The sequence below is a fragment of the Rhinolophus hipposideros genome (assembly GCF_964194185.1).
Source record: "Rhinolophus hipposideros genome assembly, chromosome: 8".
Taxonomy (NCBI): domain Eukaryota; kingdom Metazoa; phylum Chordata; class Mammalia; order Chiroptera; family Rhinolophidae; genus Rhinolophus; species Rhinolophus hipposideros.
The window spans coordinates 51,826,173-51,842,418 of NC_138054.1; positions in this window are offsets into that span (position 1 = coordinate 51,826,173).

Sequence of the window (16,246 nt, forward strand, 5' to 3'; positions counted from 1 at the left end):
GTGTCAGAGGGTAGCACGGGTGTGACTGCCACTCACAGGAGGCATGTTCATCCCACACTGGGAGCATCCACATGAGTGGTGCAGGGACTTCTGGGAGCTGTTTGAATTAAATCATGAAGATGCGTTCACTGCATGAGTAAAGAAGGGTAGGAAAGTCAGGTAGAGGAGATAGGCAGTACCTGTCTCCTCTGCCTGGAGGTAAAAGACACAGTGGTAGAGAGAGAGTGTGTGTGTGTGTGTGTGTGTGTGTGTGTGTGTAGAAGTCTGTTATGACTATGATAGAGGGCAAAGGTGAGCAAGAATTGAGTGGTCAAGAGCAAGGAGTATCCAGATAATGGCATTGTTTAAAAGTCACACTGAATGGTTTGGAGAACGGGGAATATGTACGTGTCTTAGACTATGATCCACATGAGGGTAGAGTTTTTAATGCTCTGTGTCCTGGTATGCCAGCTTCCTAGAACATCATTCGAGATGCTTTAGAATTGTACTACATCATAGCTACTAAATGTAGCTTGGGTATCACCTCTTGTCTTTCATTCTGGGTTGGCCAGTTTGCAGGCAGTACATTTCAGGAGAATATTGCAACTTCTTTGGGGAGACTGGGGAGAGAGAGGCACTGGGCTATAGCGAGGGTCTGTGTGAAAGAAATAAAGGAGGCTTAAATCTGTCATCACAATGACACTCAAATACAGCATTCCTTCTCTGAATGGTATTTGTTCCTGTTTACTTTCTTCCTTGTGGCATGAGCTGGGCTGCATTTGCCATTTAGGCATAATTACTATTTTATTATTATTTTTTTCACAGTTAAGTGGAGCATTTGAGCACAGCTGAATTGCTGGGCACCTCGGTGGAAGAAATCTATTAGTGGTACGACTTGAAACAATACACAAAAGGCCCCTGCGTGTGGTCTGCCCTCCATGCTTTCAACTTCCTTATGTGGAACAATAAATCTCCAAGTCAGCTAGAATGTAGAGACTCCCATACAACGAGAGGGAGCTGCATTTTTATCTTTTATTCATTGGCAGGAACATTAGCTGTAGGAGGTATTCAAATCACACTTTTATTTAAACAAACACAGCTGGATCGCAGCCTCTTAATATAGCAATTCTCTAATGAAAAATAACAACATAGTATTTATCTCTTTTCTTTTGTGTGACTCTCAATTTGCTAAAATTAGGCAGACTTCAATCCCATACAAAATTGGCATGTTTTCATGACCAGAGCTCATCGCAACTAACTGCAAAATTATAATGGGGATGTAATTATAGGAGGGCATGTGAAATACACATCCTTTTGCTGCTGTAAGCTATATGGGGTTATACAATTATGTTGTAATAACATCATTTATCTTAAAGGAGTCAGACAGCTGACTTCATTTATTTAACTTGAGCACTCCAATTATGTGCTGTGTCAGTTTAACATAAATGTCTTCCCCAAAGAACATGGTGTAATAATAATGGTGATAGCAATAATAATAATAGCACACATTTGTATAGGGCTCTCTGGAGCACAAAGCACTTTCGCAATTGCAGTCTTCCTGGGGCCTCCTAACGGCTCTGTAAGTCAGGATCTAAGCTTATGATTCTATGTGCCCCATTTTACTGGTGGGAAAACTGAGGTTTGGAGAAGTAAAGTTGTCAAGATTGTAGTTAGCATGCAGTATAGTAAGAGCTTAAAACCAAGGTGTCCTGACGTGACTTTCAGGGATCATTCTGCGGCTCTCACCAATGGTACCAGATTTTGGACCGTGTGACACATTTGGTTTGATCTCTTACTCTGTGTTATCTCAGAACCATCATTTAAGGCATACAGAATAGTCTATGGTGGTGGGAATCACAGGTATTATTTCTGCGACTTGGGATAAATTCAATTAATTTTTTAGATCCCATATTCCTTGTCAGAGGAAAACGGATAATACCTACAGAGCAGATGAGTAGAGTTATTATAAGAATTAAGAAGATAATGTTTCTAAAGTGGATAGGTAAGTGCTCAGAAAATCAGTTTATTCTCTTTCCTTGCAAGACAAGAAACAATGCTTTTATTTTACATGCTATGAAGTTGCTGTATGTTTAGCATAAATGACTTGCCCAATTCACTAAGCTAGTAAGTGTCAGAGCAGTGACTGGAATTCATGTCCTCTTCTTGACAATCTACCTGTCCTTATTGCTAATCATATTGTAACATCTTCAAATGCTTTTTATCATTTTTTGGTTCTTTTTAAATTCTTCACAAAATACATTTGCTTAAATATGCAAAGATGGAGTAAGATACCTGTCCATCAAGTGGGAGAGATGACAGGTGTGGAAAAGAGCAGTTTTTGGAGTCCGGAAGCTGTGCTGAGCTTCTGGCAGCAGTGGTCACCAGCTGTGTGAATTTAGGCCAGTCTTCTGACTTCTCTCAGCCTGAGTTAGCTCATTGATAAATGCTCTTTCAGTCTAACTTCCTGAGAGGAAACCTGAAGTACTTGATACTTCTAGGAGAGAAGACAAAGCTTGCAAAACAATAGACCTAGTTTACCCAATGCAAGCAAGGCATTGTTAGTACATTGTTTAACAAACTGTCTCATTTAATTCCATTGGATAACATGTTTTTCTGTTTTATAGACGAAGAAATGGAAATTAAACGATATGTCAGTTATAAAATTTATATTTGGGTGAGTTCTACTTCATGGTTTTGGGGACTTAATTTTCAAGTTTCCTGAATAATTAACTAGTTAAGTGGGACAAGGTCGGTGGGATCTCTTTAGATGCCTCTAATTTATAAACTACAAAATTTTGTAAACTTTATGGTTCCTGGACTGTAAGTGCTTCTAACTTAGCCAGCAAAGACAGACTTTCTTAACTTAAGAAAACTTTACTTGGTGAAGGTATTTCAGGTGTCTCACCTAATCCAGTGTTAGCCTAGGAGCCCAGGTATTTTCAGGTGGGTGGATAGAGGTACAGAAAGATGAAATGACTTAGCCAGGAAGGAATAGAATAGATTTTCTGTCTAGGTCAAGGTTTTTTGTTTTTCATTCCTTCTTTCGCTTTCCTTCCCTTCCCCTCGCTTATCTATGTAATTTACTAAAACAAGCAAACAAACAAACAAATAAAAAATCCTGTACTTTCACTGCTGTCCAGGAGCTTGCAATGTATTAGGGGGAACTTTCAAGTGAGAAAGCATTATATGTAGTGCAACGAGATTGCAGTGAGACAGATCCTATGCCAGAGATGAGTATAGGTTTAATGTTGGATCAAAGGTGGGGGCTATCAATTTTGCTTAAAGGATAGAGTCAGGGAGGCTTCACAGATGAGGAATACCTTGAGTGGGCTTTTTTTCCCAGATGCTTTTAATTGTAAGTAAGAGGAAACCTATACAAATGATGTCATCTCACAGGGGCTTTTATTGTAGATGCACAGGGTGTTTCATAATGATAAGGAGAGCAACATGACTGTGCCCATGGAAAAACTGGCAAGATGAATTTATTTGAACATTGGCAAGATATCTCTTCACCACTCATCTTTGCTTCAGTGTTGTTGGAGGCTGTCTGGCTGTCTCTTGTCTCTTGGTGTCTTTGACAGGACGTATTGTCACTGACATTTCCAAAGTTTTACATCATGCAGCTCCGGACAATGGAAAGAAGCTGCTTCAACGAACTGTCTGCAGTCCAAGGTTCTGAGGCTAAAATTTTGGGGGAAGATATTCACTTCTAGGCCAATCAGATGTGGCTATGGGCAGGGTTACTTAGAAATAGGCAGACAGCTTCCACAGGAGTTGTGTGGGAGGAGTTCAAAGAGGCAGTCCGCAAAAGAAGGGAGGTAGGATGAGGCTACTCGGGCCATAGATGTGTGGTTCTCAAAGTATGGTCCATGGAACCCTGGGAGTCTCAAGGCCTTTTTAGGGAGTCTATGAGGTCAAAACTACTTTCTTAATAGCCCTAAGACATTATCTGCCTTTGTTTGTTTGTTTGTTTTAACTATGTTGACACTTAGAGTGATGTTACAAAAGTATTTGTAGGTAAAGCTTCTGGTACCTTAGCATGAATCAAAGCAGTAGCAGCAATCTGTAAGGTTACTGTTGTATTCCTTAGCACCTTGCACTCACAGTTAAACATGCCAGTTTAATTTAAGAATGCCTTTGAATAAACAGTAAAAAGTATTCATTTTATTAAATATTTACTCTGTTTACCTGCCTTTTAATATCTGTGCGCCAAAGTAGTTAAGTCATAAAGTTAGTCTGCTGCATACTGAACTATAAAGACTGCCTTGAGGAAAGTTAGTTGCACAGCTGTTTGAGTTGCAAGCTGACCTAGCTGCCTTTTTTCATGTAACATAATTTTCCCTTAGAACAATAACTTACAGAAAAACTATGACTGCTTAGATTTGGGTGTTCGCATGAACAAACTAAACCTCTCACTTCAAGGAAAACAACTAACAGTGTTTGTTACCAATGATACCATTTGAACTTTCAAATAAAAATCAGAATTTTAGAAAACTTGGATCCAACATTGTGAACTTGATAATTCCTAATACTTAATGACTTTTCTGATGAGATTTGGAGGTCTCTTATCTGGCAACCTCAAGTTTCCATAACATAATCTGAGAACTGAGAATAGAATAAATGAGTCTTTACTATGCTATAAATTGGACTTGAGTATTATCTATAACATACTATTCACATATCTTAATTACTTTTCCCACATACTTGCATCTTTCACTCTAATCCTCTACACACTGTGGCAAAATTAACTTTTCTGAAGTATATCTCACATCATGCTATTTCGTTTGTCAAGAATGTTAATTAATTCCTCATAGCCTACTTAACATTCACAAATGCCCACAAACAATTCAAAGCCCTCTTGCAATTTTACCAAAAGCAATATATCCAGGCCTACCTCCCATATAATATGCTTTAGTCAAATGGGACCTAACCCCCTTTGGGAAATCTAACTTCTGTGATTTTGTTCAAGTTGTGCTATGTTTTAGAATTCTAGCTGTGCACCTAACATGAGCCAGTGAAACCTATGGAAACTACATAGAATTTCTTGAATTTCAGTCCTTTTCAACATCAGTCTTTAATGAGACATCATAAGACTCGACTTCGTAAATGTAACATTCCACATTGTATGCTTAGAGAGCATATCACTTCAATCCATGCTCAACCTTCCATAATAGTCATAGGGAAGGAAACGTTGCTTAGAAATGCAAGAGTCTGGGTGTGTGCATAAATGTTGCCCATACACCTCTTACAGAGAATTCTGTATTATGTTCCTAACCTGAGCCCTGAACTTACTAGGTAGACAGTTTTTGTTGTAGTCAATGTTATTGTGTTATTATTCACTGTTTTTATTTATTTCTCTTTTAACCTTGCTCTTAACAACCCAAATATTTTTTCCTTTGAAAGAAGACATCTCCTGCGTGTACACCTTTGTTTTTCATCTAGCATGTATCATTAACCTTACAAACAGAAATAAAAGACCTTGGAGGATTATCAAGTGCCAGGGGCTTCTTATTCATGTGGAAAACTTTGTGTTCACATTGGCAAACTGAGGCTCTCATTTGCTCTGGGCTCCTTTGAAAGGTGCCAAGGTACCCAAGCCTTTAATACCTGCTTTTCATTATTTACTCCTACCTGCTGCCATTGGAATTGTGTTGTGGGAACACAGTGGACTAAAATGGGGAAACCTGAAATCTCTTCTTCACCTTTGCCCAAGACCCACAGTAAGGTGTAGAATAAATTATGCAGGCATTTGATTCAGAGACTGATTCAACTGTATGTACTGTACAATTTGTAGGATATTGACAAAGTGCTACAGGCTCCTATTAAAAAATATATTTTGAACCTGAATTTCCTCATCAAGGTATGGTATATAGCACCTATAGAACAGTTTACTTTTTACCCTGGCAACAATCCTTTAAGAAAGTTATGGTATTTACTGTTAATTAGCACCAATTCAAGATTCAGATATGTTAAATAATTTACTTACTATTGTTTTCTAATTCAAGCTAAGTAGATGTCCATTCTGAAATTCTATTCTGTCTCTCTTGGTTTTAGTGTTATTACCTATAAGGTCATTCTATTACCTATAGAATAGGTGTATAATAATGATCCTATATCACAACTCAATTTGGAGCACTAAATGAGGTAAAAGATGTGAGAAATTCTGGCACATGGTAGGTGTTTACTAGGGATTGGTCTTGCAAAATATAGCTCTGTTCTCTATCATTCTAGATTTTTCTCATCTTTGGCCAGCATTTCAGCTAGTTGGTTTAGTTTTCTGGTGGATAATATAGACCTTCATCCCTGAGGGGAATGAGACCTTAATGACTGAAATCTCAATAGGGTTGCTGTCATTGCCCATTGGTGATTATTATGTGGCATGGAAATATTAAAAGACCCTTTGGTTAATCTTTGAGTGTTACATACAGTCTTTTCTGCTGCCCTCATAATGTAATAAGCTCTTTTTTTGCCTATAGGGCCACTGGAATATTGTACCTAAAGTAGCCAAGTCACAGTCACAGTGTTTCCAGTTCAGTGGAAGCATCATTGAGTTCCTTAGTGGCTGTGTTCCCCATTCCTAGAAACAAAGTTGTGGGGGCAGGAAGCACAATTCTGTAAGTGGGTCCCTGGAAGTGAGAGAGACCATACCTACTTCCACTTCTTGATACCTAATCCGTGAACTCTAGCTGTGGTAGACACAGTACTATACAATGTGTCTTAATTCAATGCATAATCCATATTCTGGAAGTTGAGGTGATCTGTTTGTTACTCATTATTCATTGTTTCGCAAATATGACAAACAGGAACCCCAGATCTCTCAGCAGTTGGGTCCACTTGGCCTCATGAAACGTTTCCAGTCTGACTGCACTGGAAGGCTTCAGAGCATTCCAGAAGAAATGAGGAGACAGATTTTATTTGCTTGGCTTGCTCTTCCTCCCTCTGTCTCATTGCTTAAAGCTAACCTCACTAGGAGTTAACCCATGCACACTTCGCGGTTGTATCATCCATTCCTTTGACCGATACATTATTACTAGCAGTATAGTATTATTAGTACTGTCATTATCGTCATTATTATTACTCTATGTTGGGAGAGAGGGGAGGTACATAAATTTACACATATGTCTGTATAGCTTTTTCCATCTGTCTGTCTATCTATCTATCATCTATCTATCTATCGATCGATCTATCGATCTATCTACTATCTGTATATCAGTCTATCATAGTAAATACAGTGACAAATAATATTTAATAGGAATGTCAGAGCACTGAGCAGGAAGAAGCAATTCTCGTGGGGACCAGAGGAGCTAGCTAGGAAAAAGGAGAAGGGCTTGCCTTGAAAGTGAATTTCAGAAACAGCATGAACAAAGACACTGAGTCAAGTTACAGTATAAAATGTTCAGGAAAGCATTTTAGTACGGTCGAAGCATGACATTTAAGGCAAGACTGTCAAGTCAGGTAAGGGCAGTATTATAGAGGGACATATACTTATACTGAGAACCTTGAAATCAGTTCAAATATTGGTAGCTTACTAAGTTGTTATCCTTTCTGTGCTTCAAATTCCCAATTTTCATAATAGGAACAGTAACAGTACCTACTTCACATTTTTGGTTAGGCAGATAGCAAGAATTCAGTAATGTTAGCTATTCAGTAAATGTTAGCTATTACTAGGCACCAGGGAGCCATGAAGCATTTTCAGTGGCAGAATGACATGGTCAGATTTATGATATTGATATAGAGAAAGGATCGGAGGGAGTTAGGGCTAGAAGCAGAGACGAGTTATTTGTTGACATGATATTGTAATAACCCAAGGGGTGATTATGTCTTAAACTAGGCTAGAGTCAATAGGAAACTAAAGGAAATATTTAGAAGGCAAAATGTATAGGACTTGGTAGGTAATTGATTAGAAGTGGTGAAAAAGGGGGAAGGTTTACTCAAAGATCACATCCAGGTTTTTGACTTGGCTGACTCAGTAACTGTGACCTCAAGTAAGATTGGAAATACAAAAGGAAAAGAGAAGGAGGACATTATCAATAGTGCTGAACTGGAAAGGGCTAGTGAAGAACAGGAGAGAATTATATCTACTGCATTTGCATTAGTAATTTTAGTCCGCTCAGGGATGTAGTTGTATTATTATCTCTTAATAGAATTAAAAAACTGAGACTCAGAGTTGTGAGGATCTCTTAAGGTCATATGATTGGTTAGGTTCACCATTTAGTGTGGGGTAGTTATTTATCAGCAACCGCCGCCACAGCAGCGACAACAACAGCAGAACTCTTATTGAGTATTTACCAGGTATTAGCAGACACTGTCCTAGGTACTGGGAAACTAAGAAAGGTAATGATCAGCTCCTGTCTTCAAAGATCTCATCATTTGGAAGCCATGTAAAGAAACAACTGTACATTTATATCAGAGCTGTGTTCAAAGTAAGGAGGCAGTGGGCAGGCAGTGGGCACGAAGAAGTGTGTTTGTGCTGGGGATCTGCAAAAAATTTCATAGTGGTGATGTTGTTCAGCTGACTCTTTGCTGGGATAAATTGGGGCAGAGGGTGAGACAAGGAGGAATTTCAGTTTTGAGAGCAGCAGGTACGGAAGCTGAGGGGTGAGAAAGGGCCCAACATTCTCAAAAAATCACAAGCAGTTCAGTATGGCTAGATGTAGGCTGGGGCTGCTTAGTGAGGAGGGTTCGAAAGCAGCATTCAGAATTCTGACCTTATTTTGTAGACCAGAGGACCTTAATTGCTAGGCTTCAGAAGGTCTGTGAAGTCCTTGAAATCTTACTCATAACTTCCTATAAATCTATGTGGTCTCAGAAGCTCAGAGAGAAATTTAAAGAAGGTAGTGATTGTCAATGTCAAATACTAAAATACATATAGACCTATTTTCTTAGGAGGTAATTGTATTTTATAGAAGAAATCCTGTGTCATTTTCAGATGATTGTATGCTTTCTACTCTGAGCCACAGTCAGTGTAGTTTCCCTGAGGATTAGACCATTAGAAGTGCAAGAGAGATTTTTTTTTTGGTGTGTAGGGGGGTGTATGCTAATGAAAAATAAAGGAGGGAGCAGAAGTAGGCAGAAAGATCTTTCAGACCATAATTCAGGTCTGACACGTGTGAAAGGAGAGAAAGAAGGAAGGAGGGTCATGTCGGAAAATCTTTACTATAGCAGTTCTGAGAATGGTTTGACTAGGCTGATGGGGAGTAGACAAGAAAAGATTGCCAATTAAAGAAATCCTATTTGGGGCATTAATGGCCTGGGTCTCACACCTTTCCTACTATGCCCAGTCATTGTCTGGAAGCAGCTTTGTGGAAGTGTGGCCTCGGCATGAATCTCACATCATAGCCGAAGCTGTGGCTCCAGGAGGACGCCAGTCCACTGAACTCCACATAGCAGGTTCTTTAAAAGGAAGGGCTGGCTGCTCCAGCATGCTTCAACTTCAGAGAAACCCTAATGTGACAGAATGTTGACTGGTTATATCTATTGCCAGAATTATGGAATAGGGTCATAGTGGAAGACAAAATTCCCAGTTCTCCACGATTTAAAGATAACTATCAAGAATTGGGGGTAGAGGCTGCCACATGCTACCCAGATTTACTAAATTTTGCCAGAATTGGCCTTGCAACAAGTAAGCTTCTTCTCTCCTCAAGTCCATGTAAGGGAAGCACAGTGTTTTCCGTTGTATGAAAAATACGATATTTCTGCACAGGAAGTGCCGTTTCATCTGAAAGCCAGGAGTGAGTGTGAGGGTGCGAAGTAGCTCTAAGGAGTTACTTGCAGAGACTGGAGTAGCCACAAGATGTGGAGACTGGCATTTTGCTTCTTGGAAGAATGGACTTATTAAACTGAAGACTCTTTAGACTTATTTGGATGTTGTCCTGGTAACCTGGTGAGAAAGTTATTGGTAGAACTTGACGTGTGAGCCCGCAAGCTGGAAGGTTTAATTAGTACAAATAATACTATCCTTTTCGTTATGGGGTTTCCTGAATGTAGCGTGTTTGTTGGAACGAAATAAACTAAGAAGCCAAGGAAAGATTGTAAGGTCATCTGACAGGGAATGGAGAAGTGGTTGTTCAGACACAGAGACAGTGAAAAGGAAGACCTTAGCAGCTCACAGTGCTCCATGTGAAGGAGCCCAAAGGTAGAGAAGTGTCAGGAACTACGGGGCTGATCAGGGGACTATGAAGCATGGAGGCATCCACCTACAGAGGACATGTGGGGAACACACCAGACGTGTGGCTGAAGGATACATGGCTGTCCCTATCTGAGGGGTTCTTCAGGTACGTAGGGAGTGAGGAGGGTGCCAAACCACTGCAAGAAAGCCCAAGATGTGACCTATCTGCATAAAGTTCATTCTGTCTTCCACTTATTAGATGTGACTGTGGGTAGCTTGCATAACCTCCTTTTCGCAGTTTCCTCATCAGTAAAGTGAGATAATAATCATAGCTCATCTCACAGTATTATTGTAATAGATGAGTTCGTATAGGTAAAGTGCTTAGAACTATCTTGTGCATTCTGTATTTCATCAATTCTCAGAGGCTATTGATTGTTAGACTTATCATTATCTTATATGCCACTAAGAGAGAAAAAAATGCTGACAATTAAACTCTGATACATATCAACGATAAATCATGTTGATATTTCAGATATATTGGAATAGGAAAGAATGTATTTAAGAATTTATGAGTTACGGTAGTGAATACTCAAAATGCATTATACATTACGTCATTAAAATTATAGTTGTCATTTGTTATAATTGTTTTTACTATTATTTGTGGAAATTACCAGGAGAAGATAAACCAGACAAAATCAAGGCAAGATAAAAGATGGCTTCCTTTACTGATAATGTGACTAATTACATAAGATGACACCTACTTCCTCTGTTCTTCTTTGGGTTTTTATCAAACTCTGGAATAATCAAATCTGAAAGAGGGACTAGAAGGCTATGTATTTAAGGATTTTGGGGGGTGGTTGTGCAGATTGTGTACTGGAAAAATCTAGGGAGGGTTGTCATATGGTATACCATGGGAATCTTTCTCCCTAGAGTTGAGCATTGCATATCCTGCATGAATACGTTATTACCCTGCATGGATCTCAGCCTAGTCTGCCCAGTATTATCTCTGATCCCCTACTCTGATAAGCCAGGGTCACAGCACAAGCCTTCGCTGAAGAAAGGGGAAAAATGAGTTTTAAATCAATTTTGAGATTAAAGTTTTAAACTGTACTATCAGTAATAAAAATGACTAGGAATTATAAAATCTGCCCAAGATACCATAAGGAAATTGGAAGGGGTGATTTGGTTGAAGGTGTTAATAACACAAAAGTTCAAATATATTTTTGTTTTTGCTATACCATATTGAGAATCCTCAATAATCTGTTACAGAAAATTGAAAAGAAGTTATGTCTTCTAACCCAGAGGAACTTTCACTCCTAAGAGAAACAGAGAAGTAATAATGAGCTAAGTGCTATTGGAGAGGAGAGTTCTGGCAGGTGCAAGGAAGAAGCAGGGATTCATTCGACAGGGACAGGAGAGGAGAATTCTTTGAAAGGGTGACACTTTGAAACAGGTCATGATTGATAAATGGAATCCAAAACCATGTCTGATTTCTACAAATGGTAAAAAAAAAAAAAAAGAAAAAAAAAAGTTAGTTTTGAAGAGGAGTCCTTTGGTAACCTGTGTTATGGACTGAATGATTGTATGTCCCTCCCCCCATTCCCACCCCATTCGTATGTTGAAGCCTGACCCATCAATGTGACTATATTTGGAGATAAGGCCTGTGAGGAGATGAAAAGGTTTAAATAAGGTTTAATTAAGAGGGAGACCCTTATCTGATAGGACTAGTGTCCTTATAAGAAGAGAAAGAGTGGTACCAGAGAGCTCCCTCTGTCTGTTCAAAGCAGAGGCCAAAGAGGTAATTTGCAATCTAGGAAGAGAACTCTCAAGGGGGATCAAATATATGGTGATGAAGGAGAACTGACTCTGGGTGGTGAACACACAATTGGATTTATAGATGATGTAATACAGAATTGTACACCTGAAATCTATGTAATTTCACTAACAATTGTCACCCCAACAAATTAAAAAAAAAAGAAACCAAACCCCAAACCCTGCCAGGTCTTGATCTGGGACTTTCAGTCTTTAGAACTATGAGAAAATAAATTTTGTCATTTTAGCCACCCAATCTAAAATACCAATCTATGGTATTTTGTTATGGCAGCCAGAATAGACTAATACACTGTGTCTACTCTGTTTTCTGTCTCCATTCAACTAACTCTAGCCCACGATTATCATTTGAATCTGTAATTCCCCAAACATACAACAGAATAACTTAGCTTTTCTTTTTGTCTGCCAAATTTCATTAGATTACCACAATAGTCCAGTGAAAATACGTTATTTTCCCTGTTTTACAAGTGAAAAATATTGAGACTCAGAGAGTTTCAGCTAATATGTTGCTCTAAGTTCATTGCTGTTTGTACTCAAATCCAAATAACAGCCACGTCTCTCCTCATCAGCTAGATGCTGTGATGATTTCACTGGAAAAAAATAAAGATGTTGTTTTTAGAAAAGTTTCTAGAGCTTTAGGAAAATGCTGAAGCCTTAATACCACAGAGTTGATGACTTTTTAGGGGTAAGGGGGCAGGTAGAGAGAAGCCTTTGTCATATGACTGCAAGGAATAATCCTAGAACATATTTGATCTATCTTTTATTCAAACTATTCTTTCCAAGGATGTGCTTTCCAGGTAATTATACTAAAACATCAATTAAGAGGCTTATCAGGTATGGTAATGCCTCAGGTGCAATTCGGAAAGTGCAATTATTAGAGTGTAAAGTCAGCTTCAAAACCATCAAGCAATCACACTCGATTGTGGTGTAGAAGCAAAAATAGCAGCAATTGGCATTTGGAACTATTACCTGCTATCGCTTGTTCACATTGATTCAGGAGTCCAATTTCTGTAGCAGAAATGAGAACTCCATTTCCAGAGGGCCTTCCCACTCGTCAGATTACTGATCATCCGCAAACCAACCACAGTCCATCTTCTCAGACCTCTTGTCTCTTACCCATAGAATCACAGTAGGGTCCTTAAATGTCCCCTAGACCACAATTCTGAAGAATCCTAATCCTCCTCTACTACATTTTTCCTTGCTATTCTTCAAACTGTATTTAACATTAATTTGTCATCTTGATTGGTGATTGATCATACTGGAGCACATTGAGAAAATGGTTAAGAGACTCCACTCTAAAAAATTTACTTGCTTCACTTCATAAAGGATGTTAGGGGGTCTAAATTATGAAAGTAGTAGGATTTAAGAAAAAACAGACTTGTCCTTAGAATAGCAAGCCATGTACATCAGCATGTTCTAGGTGAAAATGAATGGAGCTCCTTATAGTTATGTAACTGTGTGCCATTTACAAAATTCTTTCTCAGATACAATTTTGTTTTTTCTCTTTCCCGCTCTTTCTTCCTTCCCTCTTTCCCTTCTTCCCTCCCTCTCTACTTATTTTCATCCTCCTCCCTTCCCCCCTTTCCCTTTTCCTTCCTTCCTTCCTTCCTTCCTTCCTTCCTTCCTTCCTTCCTTCCTTCCTTCCTTCCTTCCTTCTTTCCTTCCTTCCTTCCTTCTGATATTTCCTTTTCTGGCCCTTCCCAATATATTCTTCTGCAAACATTTAATGGCTACTGGGCACTATGTAAAGAGCGGTGTGAATTCAGAACCAAAATATTGCAAGTTTCAAAGGGTTCTATTTTTGTGGGATTGACAAGGAAAGAAATGATTCTAACATAGATTGATAAGGGCTATCGTGGAAGCACAAAATGTTTCCTAAACTAGAAGCCCTTAACCCCAAATGAGCTGGGTGCCATGGTGAGGGTGAAGTTAAGAAAGGCTTTCTGTAAAAAGCGACTCTTGATCTACTTCTAAAAGAAGAGATTCAATTTAGATAAATGATAAAAGGGAGGAAGAGTTTTCTAGGAAAAGGGACCAACAATGCAAAGGATTGCAGATAAATGTGTTTGCTTTCAGGAAAGTACAAATAGCTGTATCTGGCATTAAATGTAAGGGAGGTCATAAAAGGGGTCAAGTTGAAGGTTAGGGAATGGGAGCATGAGGGTCTGATCAGAGAGGCAATGGTCAAATCATGAAAGCTTCTGTGTGCCGTATAAGAGAGTCTAGATATAATCTTTAAGGTAGTAATATTCTAACAAGGGAAGTGTCACAGTCTAGTTAAAGTCTAATTAGATTTTTAAGTCCCTTGTCTGTCTTTGAGATTCAACCAAATGTTCAGAGTGTTGTTGCATTCTTAGACTTCACCTGACCCATATGTTGCTATTGCTTCGCAGAAAGTAGGAGAACAGTTGCTGAATCAGCACTGCAGGGAGGAGAGTGTGTAAGGAACATGGATTATTCATGGGCCTGTGCACTGTTCCAGGTGCAGCCGTGATTGCTGTGGACTGGGCCCATTTGTAATGCAAGGCATGGCAACAAAATCCATTTTCTCATTTTCAGAGCTGATTTTATCTCTATGCTCGGACCCATGTTACAAATTTAGGCTGATAAAGTGAAACAGGAGACAGAAGAGTAAAATGGAGTTACTAAGGATTGTTTGCAAAAGGAATTTTTAGATGCCAATTTGTGAACTCCTTTATTTGGAAGGAAATGATTCATACAGAATATATGTGGAAGCCTTGCAGTATAAAACAATGGAGAATGGGTTTTGAAGTCAGGCAAATCTGAATTTGAGTACTATGAACTTGGGCAAGTCACCTACCTTCTTTGTGGCACGGTTTCTTTATCTGTTACATGTGTGTAATGATGCTGTGGGAGGTAGACTTATTGGCCCCAATTCTGCACATCTGTCTGTAATTTTTTTTTTTTTTTTTTTTTTTTTTTTTTTTTAATTAATTTTATTGGGGTGACAATTGTTAGTAAATTTACATAGATTTCAGGTGTACAATTCTGTATTACATCGTCTATAAATCCCATTGTGTGTTCACCACCCAGAGTCAGTTCTCCTTCCATCACCATATATTTGATCCCCTTTACCCTCATCACCCACCCCCCACCCCCTTACCCTCTAGTAACCACTAAATTATTGTCTGTGTCTATGAGTTTTTGTTTCTCATTTGTTTGTCTTGTTCTTTTTGGTTTATATACCACATATCAGTGAAATCATAGGGTTCTCTGCTTTTTCTGTCTGACTTATTTCACTTAGCATTATTCTCTCGAGATCCATCCATGTTGTCACAAATGCTCCTATATCATCTTTCCTTAACGCCGAATAGTATTCCATTGTGTATATGTACCACAACTTCTTTATCCATTCATCTATCGAAGGACATTTTGGTTGTTTCCATGTCTTGGCCACCGTAAACAAAGCTGCAATGAACATTGGAGTACACGTGTCTCTATAGAGAGATGCTTTTATATTTTTGGGGTAGATACCCAGGAGAGCGATTGCTGGGTCATATGGTAATTCTATTCGTAATTTCTTGAGGAACCTCCACACTGCCTTCCATAGCGGCTGCACCAGTCTGCATTCCCACCAACAGTGTATGAGAGTTCCTTTTTCTCCACAGCCTCTCCAACACTTGTTACTATTTGTTTTGTTGATGAAAGCCATTCTGACTGGGGTGAGGTGATATCTCATTGTAGTTTTCATTTGCATTTCTCTGATGATTAGCGATGTTGAGCATTTTTTCATATGTCTATTTGCCATTTGTATATCCTCTTTGGAGAAATGTCTCTTCAGGTCCTCTGTCCATTTTTCAATTGGGTTGTTTGTTTTTTTGTTGTTGAGTTTCATGAGTTCCTTGTATATTTTGGATATTAGCCCCTTATCAGAGGAACTGTTTGCGAAAATCTTCTCCCATTCAGTTGGTTGCCTCATTATTTTGTCAATAGTTTCTTTTGCTGTGCAGAAGCTTTTCAGTTTCATATAATCCCATTTGTTTATTTTAGTTTTTACTTCCATTGCCTTTGGAGTCAAATTCATAAAATGCTCTTTGAACCCAAGGTCCATAAGTTTAGTACCTATGTTTTCTTCAATGCAGTTTATTGTGTCAGGTCTTATGCTTAAGTCTTTGATCCATTTTGAATTAATTTTGGTACATGGTGACAGATAGCAGTCCAGTTTCATTCTTTTGCACGTGGCTATCCAATTCTGCCAGCACCATTTATTGAAGAGGCTGTCTTTTCTCCATTGTATGTTTTTAGCTTCTTTGTCAAAAATTATCTGTCCATATTTATGTGGTTTTATTTCTGGGTTCTCAATTCTAT